At 38.0% G+C, this 22,699-nt stretch overlaps 1 protein-coding gene across 3 annotated transcripts in view; it reads right to left on the bottom strand.

The window, feature by feature from the left end:
- MCPH1 (microcephalin 1) overlaps positions 1-22,699 on the bottom strand; it is a 287,857-nt gene that overhangs the window by 68,736 nt on the left and 196,422 nt on the right. The gene's annotated exons all lie outside the window — the stretch shown is intronic.

The raw sequence follows: 22,699 nt of genomic DNA, 5'->3' as shown, positions 1-22,699 counted from the left end.
CTTGCCAACATGAACACAGAAACCAATAGTGGCTGACGGGCAGTTTGACTTGAATTTGAGGATGTGTCAACCTCTTTAACTTCCCACCCACGATGTCTTACTTTCTGTGCTCATGGCTTAGTCTTTGGTTACACTGGCTTATGATACATTTCAGAAAACAAACCAAATTTTCACTCTCTTCATGCATGAAATGGTTAGAGGCTAATACATATTTTGAAACAGTTTTATTTCTCTCCATGCATTCCCTTATTGCCATTCCAGCTTTGTTTTTCACTCTTATTTCTATGTATGATCATTTCTATGTAAAATCATTACATAGTCAGAACCTTAGTCCTTTCCAGTTAGCATAACACAAGTACACTCCTACGCTGTGGAACACTCTCTGTAAAAATGATATTTAAATTCTACATAATTCACGCAATCATTCTAGAACTGAATGTCTGTTCCTCCCTCTCCCACTTTTTGCTACTATAAATAACTATACAATGCACAAAGTTTTCAAATCAGGTTGGCATCTGAAATGTAATAGGACAAGAGTATTTCTTGGGATACTCTGTTTTTTTATGCTTGTCTTTTAGCTATTTTAAAGTAAAAATAGTCATTTATGAGTTGAGACTTCTCTTGAAATATTTTTATTTCAATAAGCATAGTTATATAGAATTATTCAAAATATACTGCTGTAGCTTCACATCCCATCAATTTTATGCAAAATAAGATATAAAACCATTCAAATGGCTGTATTCTGATCTGAAACTCCATAAAATCCTTGAGACTTTATACATAATTTATTTAGTTGCAACAAATACCACAATAACATTTGAAATCACTAAGGAAAACTGCAAAAGTTTTGACTGTTAGGGTTTTTATTTGTTCTTACTGTGCAACTAAGTGAAATATTATATTGAGATGAAAGATGAAAATTCCTGGCACACAGTAGGGACTCGGTGAATTTGTTCCCTTTCCCTTCTCCACCATTGTCTTCTGGAAGACCAAAACTTTGTTGTTGAGAATTTCATCATTTCCAGATGCCTGCTCTTCAAATGGCAACTAGAGCAGTACACATTGATGTCACAAAGCCTGGAATTTCTGGTGGGAAATCAGCAGTAGATGAACTCATTGGATACAAAGATCCTGTTTTCATGTCAATATCCTTAGTAATAAAATATGAGGAAAGAGAGGAAGTATAACATGTAAATATACCTCTCTCACTACTTAGTCTCAATTTACACTGAAAAGAATTCTCATAAATTGAGGTTTTGGTTGTTCTTCAAGAAACAAAAAAAAAAGAACCTTAATAACCTTTAATGAGAGAAAACACCAGCAGTAAAGTTTGAGCTCTGAAAAATGACTTTCTTTCTATGTCACTATAGTTCTCTACTATCTATCATTACAGCACAAATCTGGTATCCCTGAGACTAGAGAAAGAAGATGTTCTGGGAAAATGCTTGTTTTAAATTTATCATCTAGTTATTTTGATTATTTTATACTCAAATTGCCATAGATTATTTAGGGAATAATCTATTTGTAAAAGCAAAAAAATATTTTCGATGATTACCATTTCATTCTTTCACAGTTGTAATTTTCCCCCTTCTTTTTGATCATTTTTCTGATGGCCTATAAGTAACGATTAGATTGTAAAATATGCAAAGTCCCCCCCCTCAAATCTTTTCCATTAGACTTGGGATTCCAATCTGTCTGTTATGGGGCTAGCAGCCATTCAATCCCCCTCTGAGCTGAAGGCAGTGGGGGAGACGTGGGCAGATACAATCCAGATAGGCACGAGGCTCAACCACGATTTAAAATATCCTGGCTAGTCTAATAATTTAGTAACATTTAAGACTGATATTAACTAGTTGTTTTGTTTAGACTCCATTCAGAGGATGGGGAGAGTTGCACGGGGAAGTGCACGGGAGGACTGGTGACGCTCAGAGCTGTTCGTATCGTCCTGAGCAACTCAGCTCAGGCCTGGAACTTCCGCACTCTGTTCCTCTGAACAGTCTGCACGCCCTCCTCAGGAAGCTGTTCAGTGGTCCTCTCTCCTAATTCTAGCACCTCCTCTGGGAAGGGCTTCTCATTCTACTCCCAAATAGCTTATCAAAGAACTCCTTCCACCACAAAGTTCATTTTCTGAGGGATGTTCTCCTAAATACAGTTGTCTTTTTAAAAATTCTTCTTCTTCTTTTTCTTTTTTTTAGCATTTTAAGTGAATTTTTAGTTCTTCTTTCAGTAATGGTTAGCACTCTTAACAGACTGATAGCTGTCTGGTTGGTCCATTTCTTCTGGCTCTCGAAAGAGTCCAACGGAAAGCTGCAGACACAGCTTCCCCCTGAGGACAACGGACTCGGTGGAGGTGAATGTGAAGAAGCACTGACGCTCCACCCTTGATTCCGTATCAGTCTCTGTCCTGTAAATACTGTCAGCACCTCCCTCCCTCCCTATCATAAACAAATCCTCACCCTCTGTTTTTCTATACATCCTTGTTTTCCAAAATGACCAGGCTTTGGATAGCTTAAGACAAAGTGGTTCAGATGCCTCAAATTGAAGTAAGCCTAAAGTTTACAGAACTCTGTACCTGGAAGGGTTATTTAACGTGTGACTATCACCCAACAAACACATCAGTCAGAGGACAGTAACTTGCTCAGAGAGCTGAGACTCAGTACAAATGACACCATCAATATATCTATGAAAGTGTCCACTGTCACGGGTTTCTGGGCATTGCTAACTCATGGCCCTTGGATTTAGTCTATGTCTGGGTTCTCCGGACAGGGTCTCATAATAATTTGCTTGCTTTCTTATTTACCAAAGCTGCCTTGCCACTAATAATGTATTCTTATAAAGAAGCACTGGGTTGCAACCTAATCATCTAAAACTTTCTGAGACCACAATAAACCATCCGGGCCCCAAGACTGCTTTTCTCCTGAAAAATTACCAAATAATATAAAACTATATACAAATCCATACCAAAAATCCTAATCAGATGCATTATATCAAAAACTGGAAACAACTCAAATGTCCATCAACTACCAAATGGAGAAATAAATAGTATTCTATGTCTTGATTGCAGTGGTTATTACAACTGTATACAATTACCAAAACTCATCAAACAACGTGCTGAAAGTGGTGAATTTTGTTGTGTGGAAACTCAATAAAGTTGGGGGAAAAAAGTCATGAGCTGAAACAAGAAAAAAAATGTTAACTGAAAGTAGATACCGTAATAAACACGTTTGAGGACGGCCAGTTGGAACTCAATATGGCTGAATCAGGTTAGAGGACTTTATATTTGCCAGACTTGAATGAGTCAGTTTTCTTTTCAAATTATTTTTATAAAACCTAACTAACTCCTAACTCGTTGCCGTCCAGTCGATTCCAACTCATAGCGACCCTACAGGACACAGTCGAACTCCCCCATAGGGTTTCCAAGAAGCGGCTGATGGATTCGAACTGCCGATCTCTTGGTTAGCAGCCCAGTTCTTAACCACTGCACCAAAAAGGAAACGGTATTATGTGGACTTCTGGTCTATATAACTCAGACCAGCAGAGATGCTCACGCATCTTACACCAAATCAATACACACAATTAACGACAAAAACAAATGGGTATTACCAACGCTGAGAAACTGAAGCAGATATCCCTAGCTCTAGGTTGAAATAAAAACTGTGGATACCAAAGACAAGAAATCCCTGATCTCTCCACTGAGAAAGTTCTGCTCTCATATCCTTTGTTGGTGAGGGTGTTTCTTTCAGACAGAAATCATCACAAAGGATTTTCAGTCAAGATTCCTATCTCATGGAGACTTTGTATGACAGAAGAATTGTGTCATGCTAGACTAAAATCAGTTATGGGATTCAGTGTTTTCAAATCTCTTATCCCTTCAACTCATCCTAAACCGTACTGCCCTATCAATCTGACTAATGGGTTATGCTCGCGTGTCTCGCTTGTTCAAACGCTTTCAGTGGTTCCCCATCATCTACTGAAATTAATGCCAAGGCTCAGCAGTAAATCTACTGTTTCCAGCTTTACCTCTGTCCCATGGTCTGTACTGACATATTCATGATTTCTTATATATACCCTGATCTTTTCTTCATGTTTGCCTTTATTTTGTGTTCTTTCTGCCAGAAATATTCTCATATATGCATTCTGACTGGCATACAGAAGATGGTCAATAATTATTATTTGTTGAACGAACGATGGACTCATTCCATACGAAGATAAACTTTGCACGAGGGTTGAGGAGGTGTGGGCCTTTAACATGGAAAGAACTTACAGTGAACAGGGTAGAGGCTAGGAAGATTCTAGCAAGGCAGCAGCAACGATGACAGGGCAGTCCTGGGATCCTTCTTTAAAGGCAGGGGGTGAGTAGGGAGTATATTTTGTGCAGGCCAAACTATTTTTTCAGAATCGCTTGAGAAATTTGGTTTATCCCAGTTGCATTTTTGTCCAAATGTCTATTTTAAAGGAAGGATGCCTTCATTTGCTTTGAGAAAAACGTTTATAGTTAAAGCTGCTAGTGAACTTCTGTTAACATAATGATGTGCAATTAGAAAAATGAACGCCATTTACTGCACTGTCGGCCAGCTTGCATGTTATAGAAACTGACTGTATTGTTTTTAGAAATATCTGCCTGCAATCCCATGGCATAATTGGTCATAAAGAGTAGGCCAACTTTTTCAACCATCAGACTTTATTTTATAAAGTGTGTGGGGTGGGGAGAGGCAAGCAGTGAAATATAATTTCTCTCTCTTTTTATGGACAATACAGAAAGAGGGAGATTTAAAGGTGTATGGGAATCCAACTGAAATAACTAAGGTGAAAGTCGTGCCCAATGTCATAAATAAACTTTAATAAAGAAAAAAATTATTGTATTCTCTTATCTTATGACATTTAGAAGGCAAAACTGGGGAGAAGGGACAGGGAAAGCTGCTAGAGCTTCATAATCGTATGTCTTAGGAGCTACCAGTAAAACGGTGGGAGCAAATGGGTGGATAGACAGGTCTCAGCTACAAAGGAAAACTGAGCCATGTAAAACTTAGGATGAGGCAGTGTCCATGGGAAGGGACTCTCAGACAGCAGTGACTGCCATCAGGTCACAACTTCCAGCTATGGTGACCACAGTCACATTCTAATTCCCTGTAGTGTTCACCCAAACTGTCTCATTTAAACAGGAAACTCTTGGGACAACTGCAGTGCACATCACTGTGGATGGACAAAGCCCTCGATTTATGCATAACCCAAAATGTAGCTCACTTTGAATATGTCTTAGTTAAACCCATGTATCTTTTCCTTATGGAATTCCAGTTGGGAGAAGGAAGCTTCTTCGCATCGCTGACAAGTTATTTATTTGCCACAGGAAAATTCCAAAAATAGAGACACTGTGTACTAGTCTGACAATATTAGCAAAATACAGTTTCACCCTCAATACTCAACCCGAATTGCTGAAGAATAGTTTATATTTATAAAATAAATATTGTGTTGCCAAGAATGTTGGGAATGGGGTAGGGTAGAGAGGGGTTATCTACTAATTCATTTATGCCTTTTAATCAAAATTGCAAATTAGACTCAACAGGAAGTTTCCTATACTTTATTTGTGTTTCTATAGGGTCGCTATGAGTCCGAATCAGCTCGACGGCAACGGGTTTGGTTTTTGGTTTTTTAGGCTCTTGGGTACTTCTGTGATGATCTCCGTGTTGTTAATTGAATATGGATAATTATTTAACTAGGGAGTCCCTAGGTGGCATGAACACTTAAGTGCTTGATGACTAACTAAAAAGTTGGCATTCAAATGCACCTAGAGGCACCTTAGAAGAAAGCCCTGGTGATCTACTTCCAAAAGGTTATAGCCGACGAAAGTCCAATGGAGTGCAGTTCTACTCTGAAACACACAGGGTTGCCATGAGTCAGAATCGACTCAAAGGCAACTGGTTACTGGTTTTTATGTAACTAGGGAACACCATTTCTACCCAACACATTTGCTTAGGAGAAGAAATGTGTTTGTAAGCGTGGGCTTTCCAAAATGGCTAAATCTTGTCCAAATGAGTTGGGCAAATTCGGAAAATGCACGCAGGGCAGGACTATTTTATTGTAAAGTCACTACGACTGCTTTGTGTATTGTCAAATTTTGGAAAAGATTAAGCGAAGCTGTGGCCAACACTAAGAAATGTTTTATAACATAAACCTCCTCCCAACCCCCTAGTTATAACAGTCTGAAAGAGGGCTGGAATGAATTGTGTTCTAGTAATAAGTTTATTACAGATTTGGAGTGTATTAGTATATTTAGCTAAAAGGATTGGGTTAAGTAGATTAAAAAAAAAAAAAATTAGTCCAAAAAGAGTTTTGCTAGTAATAATCTCCATCTGCTATTCTGCTTTTAAATCAGTTGAAACATGCTTTGTGGGTAATTTTTGTTTGCATTAACTTGTAACTTTTTTATGGTTCACTAAACCCTAGATTGTGATATGAATATAAACATTTAGGAAGAGGAGGAATTCAGATCTCAGATGGGTAGCTGGACCAGACGAATTTTAAAGTCCCTCCTTCCTCCCTGAGGTCTAATTCTGTAATATTATTTAAAGGTGTTTGCTGACAATTGGAAGAGCGTAGTCAATGTCACTGACTGTGCGTGTAGAAATGTTCGAAATGGTGTATCTTTGGCTGTGTGTATTTTCACCAAACAAAAAAAGGGGTTGAGAAGTTAGAGGGTTGATATGTTGTGGGGTTGTTAACCAATGTTATAAAACATGTGTACTTCTGTTTCATGAGAAACTATTTGTTCTGTAAGTCTTCACCTGAAGTACAATAAAAATAAATAAAAATAAAAAATAAAAAAAAAGGTGTGTGCTGATTTTAAATTCAATTTGTCATTTTTTTAAATTACAAATTCAGTGTACAAATCTGAGTGTTTCAATTACAAACCAGCCTGAAAATTAGCAAGAGTGTTTGAGAAGTGACCATGGCCGGAATGTACAAAGGTGTTGAAGGTATTAAAGAGGATGTTACAGACAGCAAATCTTGCCGAATAAACAATGCACCCACTAGACTGCTGAGAGTTTCAAAGTATAATAAAATTTGTACAATGAACCTTGAAGTAGCCACCAAAACGAAGCCCACCGATTCGAAAGTGGTAAAAAATTAAAATTTAGGACGACAGGAGGTATATACAGTGAGACCAAGTGCCAAAGAAGATGGTGTTTAAAAAAATGTCTAGAAAAAAAAGGACTCTAAGACAGTGAAGCTACATACAACTTTCTCTTTTGATTACTGTTAGTGTCTGGGACTTTTCCAAAGAATAACCTGCCTCAGATACTAAACAATTTATGAAATGTAGGAATGACGATTATGCCTGAGAGCCTCATTTCTTACCACCTACCCCTTATCATTCTCCTCTTCTCGCACTGTCTACCCTGCTTTCCTCACGCATACTTTCTGCTCCTACCTAAGGGACTGTATACTGACTGTTCTTCCTAGAAAGGAGACTTGGTGGCACAGTGGTTAAGCACTCGGCTGCTAACCAAAAGGTCGGCAGGAGAAAGATGTGGCAGTCTGCTTCCATAAAGATTACAGCCTTGGAAACCCTATGGGGCAGTTCTACTCTGTCCTCCAGGGTCACTATGAGTCCGAATTGACTCGAAAGCACTGGCTTTGGTTTCGGGTTTTGGTTCTTCCTAGAAAGGAGCACTGGTGGAGCAGTGGTTAAGCACTTGGCTGCTAACCGAAAGGTCAGTGGTTTGAACCCACCAGCCACTCTATGGGAAGAAGACGTGGCAGTCTGTTTCTGTGAAGATTACAGCCTTTGAAATCTCACAGGGGAGTAGTACTCTGTTCTCGCAGGTCGCTATGAGACAGAATCGACTCGATGGCAAAGGGTTCTTCCTAGAACTATCCATATGCCTCACTCTCTTTCTTCACTCAGGGGTTTTATTCAAGAGACATGTGTGGACTGTCCAATCTATACAAGCGCCCTCCTCTATCACTTTCTATTCCCTTAGCCAGCTTCATTGCTCACTTGTTTATGCCTCTCCCTGTACTAACCTGTAAGTGCCTCACAGGCACATGGAAAGGGTTCGGTAAATATTTGTGTGTGTTTGTGGTTTTGTATATTTACAACATCTATGGAATCTTTCATATGACACTTTGCCAGTTATTTTTCTCAATCCTTTCTCCTTGAACCATGCTTCACGAAATTGTTGGGCACCTACAACTGAGCAAGGCATTGTGCTAGGCAAGGTAGGGATTGCCAACACAGTAAAGTAATATTTTGGATATATGTTGGATGTATAAAGTAACATATGGACTGTGCCCTGTGAAGTAGCTCCAGAAATAATCAAGTCTACGATGCAGAGAAGCCCAATCATACTCCTAGTGTCTAATCTATTTCAAATTAGCTGCACGCAGACCAGTTTCTGAATTTGAACTATATACGGTATCATTTGTCTTTCATGTTTATCTGATTTGTCTTTCCTGAGAAGGGGTATAGTCAATGAGGCCCTTAGAGAGAAGCTTGAAGAAAGGTCTGCTACTCTTAACACGGGCTCTCTAATTTTATGAGTGTTAACTCTTCTCTCGGTGGAGAGCTGGACTTTTGAAACGGTCATACCACATCCCTGGGTTCCACTCAGCTGACATATGTCCAAAGTATACATCTTCCATACAAAGTTTTGTATTGCTAAGCTACATTTGATTCTATTCTTTCTATTTTCTCCCAATTACTGGCAATTTGGTGGCAGTCAAATAGCCTACTGTGTAAAAAGAAGGGAAAAATCTAATTATATAGTGAGTGGAATTTAAAGTACTTTCAGAAAATGACCATAAAGTATTTTTCTCTTTTAATCATTAAAACATTTACAGTGTATTCTGAAAAAATAAACTTAGAAAAGTTGGGTATTAGCTCTTATTTTCTGAAAACAGGCATATTTTTGAGCCCTTAAATAAACACATTATGGAAAGGGATTTCCCAAAGTTTTAGGCTTCAAGTATTATTGTTTTTTCACTTCTCTTTTGCCAACTAAAACGTTGTTTAGAATTGATATTGGATAGTGAACAGCTGCAAGATCTGGCTGAGTGTTTTCCTAGAAATACCAGTTTGGGAAAGAATGTCCAACCATTTCCCTCTCCCATGAACAGTGACTGCCATCATAATGGTTCGAACTTCTTCTTCATGGTCCAGTGTTTACCAAGACAGTCAGGAAGTGTGGGAAATAATGCCAGTGTGCTATTTTTAGCTTTGGTGAGAGGAGAGACCACTTCTGATCTACTCACTATTAGTGAGGCTCTCTAAATACGATAGGAAAACCACTCATCTCAAATTCAGAAATACGTGAGATTTTTTTACTGTCTCATGTTCTCCATAACACTCAATCTCAGAATCATTTGACTTTTCTTAGTGCTACATTTTAATTAGGTTCTGTATCATTTAGATCTGTGAAAAAATTAAGGAGAATCAACTTAAACTCTTTCTAGACTTAAAAACCAAAAACCAAACCCGTTGCCACTGAGTCTATTCCAATTCATAGTGACCCTACAGGACAGAGTAGAACTGCCCTATACGGTTTCCAAGGAGTGCCTGGTGGATTTGAACTGCTGACCTCTTGGTTAGCAGCCACAGCTCTTAACTACTACGCCACCAGGGTTTCCTATAGACTTAAAGGTCATTGAAAATTCCTTAATTTGCATTTCTTCTATAACTAGCATGCTATCTTTCACACTTATTGAAATGAATAAAATGAAACAATGCTGATGTGACTTTAACATTATAACACAATATGATGGGACTGTAATATAATACAATATGATGGGATTCTAATATGATAATACAATCGACAGCACTGTGCTTAGTCATCTACTAAACTTACACAACTGTAGTTTTGGGGCAACTTAAAAATTATTCTGCTCTCGCCCAACCAAAACCCAATCCCGTTACTGTTGAGTCAGTTTTGACTCATAGCGACCCTATATGACAGAGGAGAACTGCCCTAGGGTTCCCAAGGCAGTTCTTTATGGAAGCAGACTGCAACATCTTTCTCCCATGGAACAGCTGATGGGTTTGAACTACTGACCTTTCAGTTAGCAGCCGAGTGCTTAACCACTGCACCACCAGGGCTCTTATTAGAGAGTAAAAATTTATCAACATGGAAGATACTCAAATGCAAGTCCTTTGGCTTATACCAGTTATCCAAAAGAAGTTCTAAAAATATTTTGAGAAAGAAGAATAAGCATATACAATCTCATAAAATTATTTTGAAGGATAACACTTTCTTTTAGATATACGTTCTAGTATGTTTACTAGACAATCCATCATGCTCTGTACATTCAGAATCAATGAATATGTTTATCTCGGGACAATCTCTTCTGTGTCAGGTGATGTGCACTTGGTAATTTAATTCAACTCTGAGTTGTTTACCTATATATTTAGTGGCTTCATTCAAATGCAACCGGCTCTAGAGCAAATGAGGTGAAAAGATGATAGAGGCCCAATTTAAAAAAAATCCAGCAGTGCCACCGCTATAAAGAAGAGAAACCCCAAAGTAAGAAGGACATAGCAGAAGCACTACAGACGCTCTGAAGAAAAGGTGTCCAGCCTCTTAGAAAATATTTAATTAGCCCAAGGGTTTACGACAACTTCACAGCATCTTGGCTATCTTCACTACAACAGGAAGCTGAGATGACTATGCCGAAAGGGAATATCGTGTCAAGATTCCAGAGCACGACTTCAGGAGCAGGAGTGTCAGGCTTCATGGGGAAGAGGACTTTGTCCCAGCAGGCAGCGGAGAGGGATGGCTTTGCAGAATCAGAACCCTGCATCAGTGTCTCAGATTTCATCATGTAAACCACTGCCTTTGCCTGAGCAGGTGTTACTGGGATGAACGCACAGACGCCATTTCAAAACAGACAGTAGCAGGAATCTAATAAGGCAGGGCCTCAGATTTTAATGAGCTCACAGTTGAGTGGAGATAATGAGCCAGTTCAACGAACCTCACAACATACTGTCATAGAGCAACGGACAAAGTGCAATGGGGGCACAGAGGGTGGCAGGGTCCAGTCAGCTTCACAGAGGAAGAAATATTTGAACTGGGCCTTTATGAACGAGTACGATCTTACACAAGTGTGACTGCAATTAAAGAGATGTAGGACTTCTGAAAAACAGTTTTACCATTGCAAAAGGAAGCTTTGCATGGTTATCACCATCATGAAAACAGAGCTACAGGACTGCTTCTCCCCTTCAACTAAACAGTAAGCATAAGAACTCAAATGGTTGTAGTGTTTACTGCCAGTTGAAAGGTAGTAATGTTTTTTAAAATTCCTTTTCTATTACTAATTTTTTTGGAAGCCCTCAAAGAAATGACAACTTTATGAAAATTTACCATACTAGTAATTGTATCTTGCAGGTTTTATTCTATTTTCAATCACTTGCAAAAACCCATAGAAACTATGAAATATCCTTTTACTAACCACTTTGGGTCTTCTTTATTTATTATTTTTATCTATCTCTTCTAGAGCAGACAGAAATGTAGAGAATAGGATAACATGACAAAATCTACAGAACCCTCATTAGTGAAATAGTGGAAAAGCATCACTGTTGGTTGAGGCATTTTGCTATTTAACTCTATCCAGAAAAACCCACGTTAAGATCTTATGTAATTTACCTTTTTTCATTTCATTCATACTTTTTCATTCATTTCATATACTATTTCATATTAGGAGCCTTGGTGGCACAATGGTTAAGCGCTTGGCTGCTAACTGGCAGGTTGTCTGCTAACCAAAAGGTCAATAGTTCGAACCCACCAGCCGCTCTGGAGGAGAAAGATGTGGCAGCCTGCTTCCATAAAGATTTACAGCCTTGGAAACCCTATGGGACAGTTCTACTCTGTCCTATGGGGTCATTATGAGTTGGAATTGACTTGATGGTAACAGGCTTGGGCTTGTTTAATATTAGTTAAATCATTAACAAGGCTGGCATTAATACTGATCATGAAAATGGGTCTTCCTGCTTTCAGCCTAGATTACTCTCTTTAGATTCACACCCATATATTCAATTGGAAAACTCTATGTGGATAGTTCATAACCAATTAAACCTGTACTTATACAAAGCTGCAGCCATTGCCTCCCTGGCTAGCTTTCCTCTCCCCTTGTGTGTCGCTAGTATCACCATCCATCCAGCTGCAAATCCAGAAATGTGAGAATCATTAATTCTTGACTCTTCTCTCTTACTGCCTTATCCAATCTTTTCATTTATCTTGTTTGTCATTCATTGGGCTTCTGGAATCTGTGGGTTGGTATCTTTAATCATTGTGGGAAAATTTTCAGTCATTATCTTTTCATATACACCCACTCCTCACTTAACAACATTGTTAGATTCCAAAGAGCAGGTTGTTATACAAAAATCGGCATTATGTGAATATGGAGAATGACTACATCAGATCACAAAATGGAGGATGACTACATCATTACATAACACTTAAATGACATCATTACATAACTGCCCAGCCAAGTTGATGCATAACCTTAACCATCACAGCCAACTTTACTCTCGCCTCGTGCCTCAGCGTTTGTTACAGCCAGACATACATTGTTAATGTGCAAAATAGTCAGATAGATTTTTTACTATTGCAAATGTGAAACGTCAGATAACGAAATATTTGATGAGTGAGGAGTATGTGTATTGTCTGCTCCATTCTCTGTCTTTTCTCCTTCTGGAATCCCAATTAGACTTTTGTTAGATCTTCTCACTCCATCCTTCAAGTCTTTTAATCTCTTTCCCTTGTCTCTGTTCTATAGTCTTTCAACTCATTAATATCTCTTCAGATGTATCTAATCTTTTATTAAACATGATCCTTGAATTATAAATTTCATGTATTATATTTATTTCTTTAAGTTTTCTTGTTTAAGTATGCACGTTTTTGTCATTTTTGTTTTCATTTTAGTTTTCTGTCCCCTTCAGGTGTTTCCAAAATTTTATTTTATATATTTAATATGGCACGAATAGTTATTTTAAAAATGTGTCTGATAACTTCAGTATGTGAGGTTTTTGCTATTTCTTCTATCTGCTGATTTTTGCTTATGATACTGTGTTTTCCCGTGTGCTTATTTATTTTTGTCTGTGAGTTGCTCAATTTCCTTGGGAAATTATCTGCGAGAATTATTTGAGACTATGCTAAAGGTGCATTCTTTCAGAAAGGACTCTCATTTGCTCCTACCATGAATCAGGGACTGTAGGGGGTAGGGAAACTGGCAACAGTATCAGCCTGGGAGCACTTTAGAATAATAAACTATGGCTTGAAGTATTTGTCGACCATGTAATTTGGAGTATAAAACTAAAAACAGTGAGCTCATGGTGACAATTTTCAGGGATGGGTTTCCCCCGTTCTGTTCTGTTTAACCACAAAGCATATTTTCTTACATTCCCTTGTAGAGATGGACAGACTTACTTCTGCTTCACCCTAATAGTGAGAGAAGAATCCTTTGGGGTCTCATGTTTATGGAAGGAGGTCTCTTACTAGACTTTCCAATTTATTTGGGCCCTTGTCTTTGTCTTCTCCCCCAATCTACTTAGACATTTAAAAGGGAAGCTCAAATTTGCCAGGTTTGGCAAACGGCTTCAGGGCAAAAGCTATTTAATATTCCACCTAATTTCCTGGGTTTCTGCTTTCACTTAGAGTTTGGCCTGATATTTTCTTATTATCTTGTCCAATCTTTGATGCATTTAAAATGTTTTATATTAGTTTATCTAGCATTTTTAGTTGTTTTAAGTGGAAGAGTCTGTTCTAATTACCTCGCCAATTTTCACTGGAATCTCCATATCCAATCAATCTAGAAGTTGCATTGATTGTCCCTCTTAAGTATTGTTGAGGCTTATGTAGATATTCTAGTTTAGGCCACCATAACATCTGACTGGAATTACTGTACAGGGAGACACCAAGTTATGACTGTCCGACTTACAGACAAGTTATAGTAAAGAACGGACTGGGTTAAGTCCCTGGGTTAAGAACATCCAAATTATCGGCAACTCGTACTTAAGAACAGACTGCCATAAAGCCTATTATATTAAAAATTTGAGTTAAATACAATAGTTCGTACTTACGAACGCACGGACTACTTTGTGATGCTCATGAAAACACTGTGCGGTTTGAAGTGTTTCTTAAGTGTTTTATATGCAGAGGAAGGTAAAATACATACTATATACTAAGACAAATACTTGAGCAACTGATGGTAAATAAGAACCGTATGGACCTGTTCTGACTTACCTACAAATTCGATGTAACTTAGGAACGGATCTCGTTGGTAACCCGGGCGACTGCCTGTAACGGCCCCTCATCTGGCCTCTCGTCCTCCAGTCTTATCTCCCATCCTTTTCTCCAAGCAGCTCTCACTCCTCTGCTGAAAACACTTCCTTGGCTTTATTTTACGTTTCTCTCGGGATAAAGACCAAATTCTTAAACAAGACTCTTCATGAGCTAGTTGCTGACCGTCTCTGCAGGTTCACCCCCTTTTGTGCCTTCTGCCTGCTTATACTTAACTTCTGTTCAGTCCTTATTTATTGCACAATCTATTTTCCCTACCCGGAGTATGATTTCCCTCACTCTTGAACTCTCTCTCTCTCTCTTTTTTTTTTTTTGGAGGGGGAGTGGGCCTTTTTTTAAATGAGTAGAATATTTGATCTCAACAAACATTGAAATTATATCTGGCTGTTTGATTTATACCTTCCCTGTGCAGGTGCTCCTACTCTATATGAGCACAGCACTTTATACAATGTCTACCTGGGGCGTATCACAGTGTTACTCACTGCCTGTCTGACCGTCTATCTACCTCATTAGACTGTAAACTTCCTAAGAGCAGATGGGGTCTTTAAATTCACTCTTTATGGAGACAGATAGTACAGACCTCTATTTTCCCTACTATCAAAATAGTATGACTTCATTTATCTGCGTAATAACCTTATCACTAGAGAATACAGAAATAAATTGTGGCTCACTGTGTGCTAAGTAAATGCTTAAAAATAACTTTGTGTATGTGTGTGTGCACACATGTGCCCATGTATGTGCTTACCCTCCGCATATAGTATAGTATTCCTCTGCATTAAAATGAAAATGAAAACATTCAGGTTGTATATTGTTTGCTATTAATTTATATCCATAATTGCATACCATTTCTGTTAATGACTGTAATAAAAACACAGATAGTTTTGCCTGTTCCTGATCAGTCCAGCAGAGGGAGTAGGTATTACTAGTAGCTTTGGTATTTGCATTCTTGTACAAGTACCATCTCTGTAGTTTTCTGTCTGTTTAATTTTTATTGTGCCCAAGCACGACTTTCTGACCTATACATAAAAAAGGTCACTGAATACGCATCAGGATTTTTGGGGCAAGGATATAATTTTTTTTTTTTTGGATGTAAATATTCTACTAGAATAGTTTTAGGGCTTTTAAAAAACATTGTTGAAAAAAATTTTTTTTGAGGGAAACAGATGTCAGGAACTAGGTTCCTTAATATTGCTATAAATGTCCTCCTTTACAGTCTTTGTATAATTTACTTCCTCTTATTTTTTCTTCTGTATCAGCCTTTCTTTGAATTTAGACCCTTACCTTAAAATGGAACGCTTTGGGGAAGTGCAGTTTATTATTAATGAAGTGCCAAACAAATTGCTTGAGAGAGGGTTTAAGAGAAAAAGTAGAGTTTACATATTAGATTATTAGGAAAAGCTTGAACTTTCATCAGACAAGTGCACAGAAACTCATGAAGGAACAACGATGACACTGAGTATTTTTATACACTGAAATGCAAAGATCACTTCCTTTTATGTACAAACTATGTATTATAATTCTAATATAAGTTTTCAAAACTATAATTCTTCAAAAACTACTTTTTATATGTGTAAGTTCATAATCAAGTCTAATTTCCCACAGGAAGCATTTTTTTATATTAAGTAAGCCAGATGGATGGGAATACCAAAAGGAGGTCATGTGCTTTTTTTTTTTAAACTTCTTTGACATAGCAATTTTATTTATGTTAACCTATAACCAAGACAGATAATATATCTTTAGGTAAATAGCACATATGACATTTTTATCTCTCTTTTTTGAAAAGGTTTCTCACTAATTAAGATAAAAATTTTATAAATTTAGATTAAACAAAGATTAACCTAGATGGCATTAAGCCACTTTCAAATGAAAACTCATTCTGAGACATTTAGATAGTTCTTATTAGAATGATTATAACAAAAAGACACTGAGCAAATTTATCAGAAGCAACAGAATTTGAATTCTCTGCAACTTTGTTAAAATGGATTTAGGAACGTATCATGTAAAATGATAACTACTTAAGAAGCCCACATCAAAATCTCTAGTAGAATACTGTGTTAATTAAAAGAAATATTTTATTTGACTTAACATAGATCATGGGTAAAACAGTAATTATTGACATAAATCCATTTAAAGAAAATGCTTAGCATTTTTTCAATGGGGAGAAAACAGGACACAAAATTACTGGCAAGAAGATTATCAGGTGAATGCACTCATCTATTGTCTCACAGTTTCATTCACTGCCTTTTTAAAGTTGTGACTTGTATCTTGACCTTTCTGGCATTTGTTTTGCTGATGGAAAGATAAAATATTCCATAAAAACATTAGAGAATAAAAACAATATTTAAAAATCAAACAACATTTGAGATTATTTAGCAGGAGAATTATATAAACTAAAAACAGAAGACTTGTTCCTAAAAATTCAGGGAATTTATGGTGAAATCTAAAAAAAATTTACTGGATGTTTCCCAAGTTTCTAGTCCTTAAAGTTACATATTATAGACAACATGGCTTTAAAATATAAAATTCTTTAGCAGACGATATGCTTGTTCATGGAAGGATAAATTGTAAAAGATTCAGGAATCACTTAGGGTTCTTTAAAAAAAAAAAAAACTGTGTTCTCTAAGTGTCTTTCAGACATAATTTTATGGTAAACACTTAGAAAGTTACACTGAATGTGTACTTGGTACCTTTCTAATTGCAGTAACCTAAGTCAGAATGATGACCACCTGGGAAAACAAAAGAAAAAGAAAGATTTTCTCGTATTATTAACTCTCATTCTTCCATCAATACTAACCCTCTAACAAATGGTTTCTATGGTTCTCTGTCAAAGAGAAGTTACACAGCTGCAAGAAGAAAGATAATTGTCAGAGATAAGGTTGATGATATCTGGGCATCTGTCCTTTCGAGCGCTCACTCACTCTGTCTACTCCACAGAACAAAAACATGACTGGCAGTACAGGGGAAATGGCCGTTTCCCAGGAAAGGAAATTGCCTGAAAACACATCTGGCAAAGAGCTTTTTCTCCACCTTTGGCAGTTAGATACTTACTTTAACAAAATATACACTTCCTCACCTTTTGCAAAGGTGAGATCTATGGAGCCAATACCCATTTCTGAGCAGACAACATTTAATTTATGCTCTAAATATATTGGGCCAGCTATTTTATGTCAAATGCCCATATATACTTAATTGTAACTAGAACAGGAAACTGTGCTAAACTCAGTATTGTACCTGATTTCAGACACCGTTTATATTCTAAAAGTTACGGCAGAGTCCTCCAGTTCTTTACACTGATGAATTAAAGAGGTAAATGAAGAAAACAGAAAAGAATTGTTAAAGCCAGGACACTAGTTAGAATGCATATAAAACCTCAGTTTCTGCATTTAGACAATATATTGGATTTCCAGGGATTTTATCTTAAGCTAGTGAGTAACAATTTCATTCTAAGTTTTCATTAATACACCGATTGGTGCACTCCTAGCACGCCTTTTCTTGTTTACAGGTCTCACAGATCCCTGATACTGAAGTGCGTACATGGTGGTCTTCCATGCATTACGCAGCTGCTCTGGCTCAAGACGGCCAGAGGCCGCAAGAAGACTTTGGCAATAAAATGGATTCTGCCACTAGAGATGTGTGTTTGTGCGGTGCAGAGGTGACGGCGAGTACAAACAGCGATTCCTGAGCCTCAACAGTTGAATTTTGTCAGGATAAAATAGAGGTGAAAATGACAGCTTTAAACTCTCCTTAAATTCATCACTGTTGATAGAAAAGAAAAGCACATCGATGTACTTGGCTGAGTAAATGCTAGTGAGTCATTTCACCTCACTGAGCCTTGATTTCTTTATTTAAGGGGACAATATCTACCTCATGTGGTTGTCCTCGTGTATGTGTGTGTGTTTATAAATTTTTTCGTTTTCTGCTAGAGTCATATAACTTTAAGGGGCTTTTCTTAAGTACTTTTTTCAAATCCCAGGACTGGGAATTAACGTTCATGGTGTTCCAGATTCAGGGTTTAGTACTGGTTCAACATGACTGTCAACTCTGGAAAGTGGTAACAATTGATGCACCAAAGTTTTTGCAAAAGACTCTTCACTCCATTTGTGGTTTTTCAGTTTCGATTCAACCTATGTCAAAATGCAGTAGGAATAGTGATCTTCCATGAAGCTTATAAAGGAATAACTGTATAGAGAGTCTGCTTTCAGGGAACTGAAGTACTCACTTTTGCCTGCTGTGGCTTCTTTAGCTCTCATTAATTATTACATACAATTTAGGGACAAAAAGTAGTAAAATAACTTTTTCTCTAATAGCAGTTTTATGTTAAATGAACTTTTTAATGGTTTTCCTTGTATATTGGACATTAAGATGGATATAAACATGTTTTTTCTCAATTTCAGAAAGGCCGGGGAGAAGGAGAGAGCAGAGATGGACAAGATGACATCTAATCTCCCTTCTAGGTCTAACATGCCAGGCGCCCGAGAGTCCCTAAGTGTGCCCATCTGACTGCAAACGACTGGAGATCAAAACACGGTGTCCCAGCTTCACTTTACGGTGTTTACTGAGAGTTCCTCCTACACCCACACAGCACACTTTCCAAAAGTTAAGGCCACACTGACCACATACACCTGCACCACCAACTATCTCTAGGCGCCTGCAGGCAAAACCGACATGATTTACAGTGAATGGCGGATGACATTGAAAAGAGCAAGCAAGAGATTGACTCGGGAAGGACACCGTCCAGATCTGATGAAAAAAGGCTCCAGCACAAAAGGTACTATAAATACAGGAGGCCATTGAGCCTTTAGATACGTTTGAGTACTTTCCAGGTATTTTTCTATTAGGATTGGTTTTTTTCAAAGCTTACCTTTGCTATGTCTTATCAGGATTTTAATAGACAGAAAGCAGTACCATCTCTCTCCCTGGGTCAGGTTGGTGGAGTCTCACCATTCATTTCCTCTTGCATCCCGTGATTTGTCCAACAATATTTCATCAGGTTAAATGATGAGTATTAAACTGGCTTACTGGATGATGGCAGAGGTCATGTGGGCCTTCACACAAATTTTATTTGGTACTTTATTTAAAGTTGGCTTCCTTTTTGACTTCTGGCTTCCAAAGACACCATTCAAATTAGGGCAAAGTGTCCAAGAGAGCCTCACAAAGTACTCTGAATGATTTGGCCCTTGAAAGATTGTGATCAATCTGATTCCACAGTCCAGACAGAAGGGAATCTGTACTCCACAGACTTACATTATTCCTGCAGGGCCAACAGAGGCCACAACTAACATGAGACCCTGCTGGCTTTTACCCACATGGTCAGGCCTGTGTTTAACAGCAAAAACAGAAAGAAAGAGGCAAACAGTCAAGGTTTTCTATAATGCTAGGCTCTTTCTTTTGGGGAGTGGGTAATTGTGATCTTTTTGGTGCCCATCAAACAGGACTTGCCTTGTTATGGCAAAGTACAGTAAAACCTGTGAAAGCTGGGACCTGTGTAAGGAAACCCATCAGAGAAGGGAAACCCAAATATTTTCCACTTAAATGAGAAAAAGAAAGTGCTAGGACCGCACCCTGTCAAAGCGAGAGCACTTGCGAGACCTGGAAAAACAAAGCAGTCCCGTTGAGTTCCAGCTCTCACAGGTTGCACCGTATAAGTAAAACTTGAGACAGTTCTACGGAATAAATGGGGCCTCTGAAATGTCAGCTGATAACATATAACATGGGAGAGAAAACAAACATTATTAAGAAAATAAATAACAACATATACAGCTGTTCAAAACAAAACAGTTTAAGAAAAAAAACTGGTTGGGCAGGCAAACTGATTTTGGGAAGCCTGTAACAATAATTCTCATTTTATAGCCTCATCTGCCTTTAGCTATCCTGTCAGCAAGTCATTGAAGAAAACTCAAGATTCTCTTGGAAAATTAACAGTTCTGAGAACCACAGTCAAATCTATTTCAGAGAGTGGAAGAGGATCTGGACTATGTTTAACCTCTAATCCCTCAGAAAAATCAGTCACAGGCCAGGATATGGAAGTAAGCATGACACTCTCTGTTTGCTACTCTTCCAATAATAAAACCATGGAGAAGAGTATAAAACAGTTATATACAGTTTACCAAACAATTACAGTAGTTGTCTCTGTAACCGAGTGCAATAGGTTTAACTATTGGCGCTTTCGTCACCGTGGTCTAAAGGCACCACCCAGCCTTAGTCTTCCTTTGTCAGGCTCTACAGTCAGATCCGCTTTGTTTCCCTCCAGGGTCTCATGCTGCTTCTCATAGTCTGGCTGTCAGTGGATTTACAGATCTTCTCTGCATTTCCCCAGTGACCAGTTGTTACATCCAAGTTTGCAACTCTGACTACCAAGAATGCCTCTGCTGTTTCTGCCTCTTGTGTTGTGCTCCCTGAGGTTGGCCCCTGAGCGTGTGTGATGTTCTGCGTGACCCTGGAGTCATTTTTCCCAGTACTTCTCCCTTGCGTTGCATTTTATATCCAGCTCCAAAGCTGCACTTTCTCTTTGGGCAATTGTTCTTACCCCTTCGTAAACCCCCTTTCCCTGGTATGTCTCATGCTTCACAGTTCTTTAAGAAGTCATGCTATGATCTGTGGGATCAGAGATTTCACTGTTTATACTGGCTGTGCATTTTAATGTGGCCTTAGTGACCACTTCATATTCCCCGCTGGCGGACTTCCCTATGGTCTAACTCAGGGGTCAGCAAACTACAGCCCACTGCCTGTTTTTGAATAGCTTGTAAGCTAAGAATGGTTTTTATACTTTTAACTGGTTGAAAAAACCCCCAAAGAACAATATTTTGTGACATGTGAAAATTACATGGTATTCAAATTTAAGTATCCATAAATAAAGTTTTATTGGAACACAGTCACACTCATTTGTTTATGTATTGTAAATGGCTGCTTTCATGCTCCTTTACTCATGAAAAGTTGAGTAGTTGTGACAGAGACTATATGGCTAGCAAGCCTAAAATATTTACTATCTAACTCTTTACAGAAAAAGTTCACTAATCTCTGGTCTAGCTGGAGCTTCCCGACTCTCTGGTTCCAATAATTTACATTTAGGAATTGACAAAGCACTACTTGTTCCATGTTCTGCTCTTGATAGGACTAGATAAAGGACAGTGTCTATGACAACTGCATGTAAGAACAGTGTCTCCCTGGAAGCAACATTCTCATTCTTCTTCCTAAGTGCACTCACAGATCTTTCACTTCTCACAGCCAGTCTGCGTGTGGGCCTCTCTTCCTCACTATATTAGCTTCTTTAGATCTCAAACCCAGTCGTATTAATCTCTAGGTCCCTAGTTCCTGGCAGAGTGTCTGATACAAAACTGATAAACACTAAGTACTTATGGAATACTCTCTACTTATTTCTTCTTTTTTAAACCACCCTATTTGCCTTGAAGACAGATGAATGATTTTTAAAAGCATATGTTCAATATTAATACCTTGTAATACACTTTTTCACACAGGGAATAAACTTACCAGAAGTAAAAAGCTTGCACCCTAGGCCACTACCACATTCAATCAGAGAATGACACATTTAAAAGATTTGATGGTGGAAGAACTGATTTCTATTTAATGGAAAGTGCCCACAGGGAAAAAGAATATTCCTATATTAGATTTACTATTACATATTATTTTAATCCTGACAGCGATACACAGAGAGAGAATGATCTCCATTTTTTAAGCAGGGAACTGAGGTTTAGATAAGTTAAGCTACGCTCAAGGTCACACAAAATCAGGGTTCTAATACAGATCTTATCTTCAGAATCTGTATACTTCCCTCTTCATTTCATTGTCTCAATGAGTATACTTCCCTTCAACTCGTTCCCTTAGTGACAACCATATACCACAATTTTGGTGCACTCAAACTACCTCTTCTACTAATGCAACCCTTTTAGCACGGGAGTTCTAATTTTTTGTGATATAGAACCCTCTGGTAGTCTGGTGAAGCCTACAAATCCCTTCTCAAAAAAATGATTTGTGCCACTTTATTCAGATATTAAGCAAGATCTAGAATTGGGTCTAGTAACAATGTATGCTGAGTATAAGTGAGAGCTTGAGATATCTGGAATAAAAATACCTATGACTTCTCTTACTGAAAGGTCACAGAACTCCTAATACCACTGTTTGTTTGTTGCCTATTCATAATTAAACCAAAAACAAACAAAAAACCAAACCCACTGCCATTGAGTTGATTCTGACTCATCACGACCCTATAGGACAGAGTAGAATCGCCTCTTACGGTTTCCAAGGAGTGGCTGGTGGATTTAAACTGCCAACCTTTTTTTTTTTTTGTACTTTAGATGAAGGTTTACAGAACAAACAGTTTCTCATTAAACAGCCAGTACACATATTGTTTTATGACATTGGTTAACAACCCCAAGACATGTCAACACTAT

Source organism: Trichechus manatus, unplaced genomic scaffold, assembly GCF_000243295.1.
Source record: "Trichechus manatus latirostris isolate Lorelei unplaced genomic scaffold, TriManLat1.0 scaffold00330, whole genome shotgun sequence".
Taxonomy (NCBI): Eukaryota; Metazoa; Chordata; class Mammalia; order Sirenia; family Trichechidae; genus Trichechus; species Trichechus manatus.
Note: the sequence above shows the minus strand (reverse complement) of the source record. Positions and strands in the feature narration are given on the sequence as shown.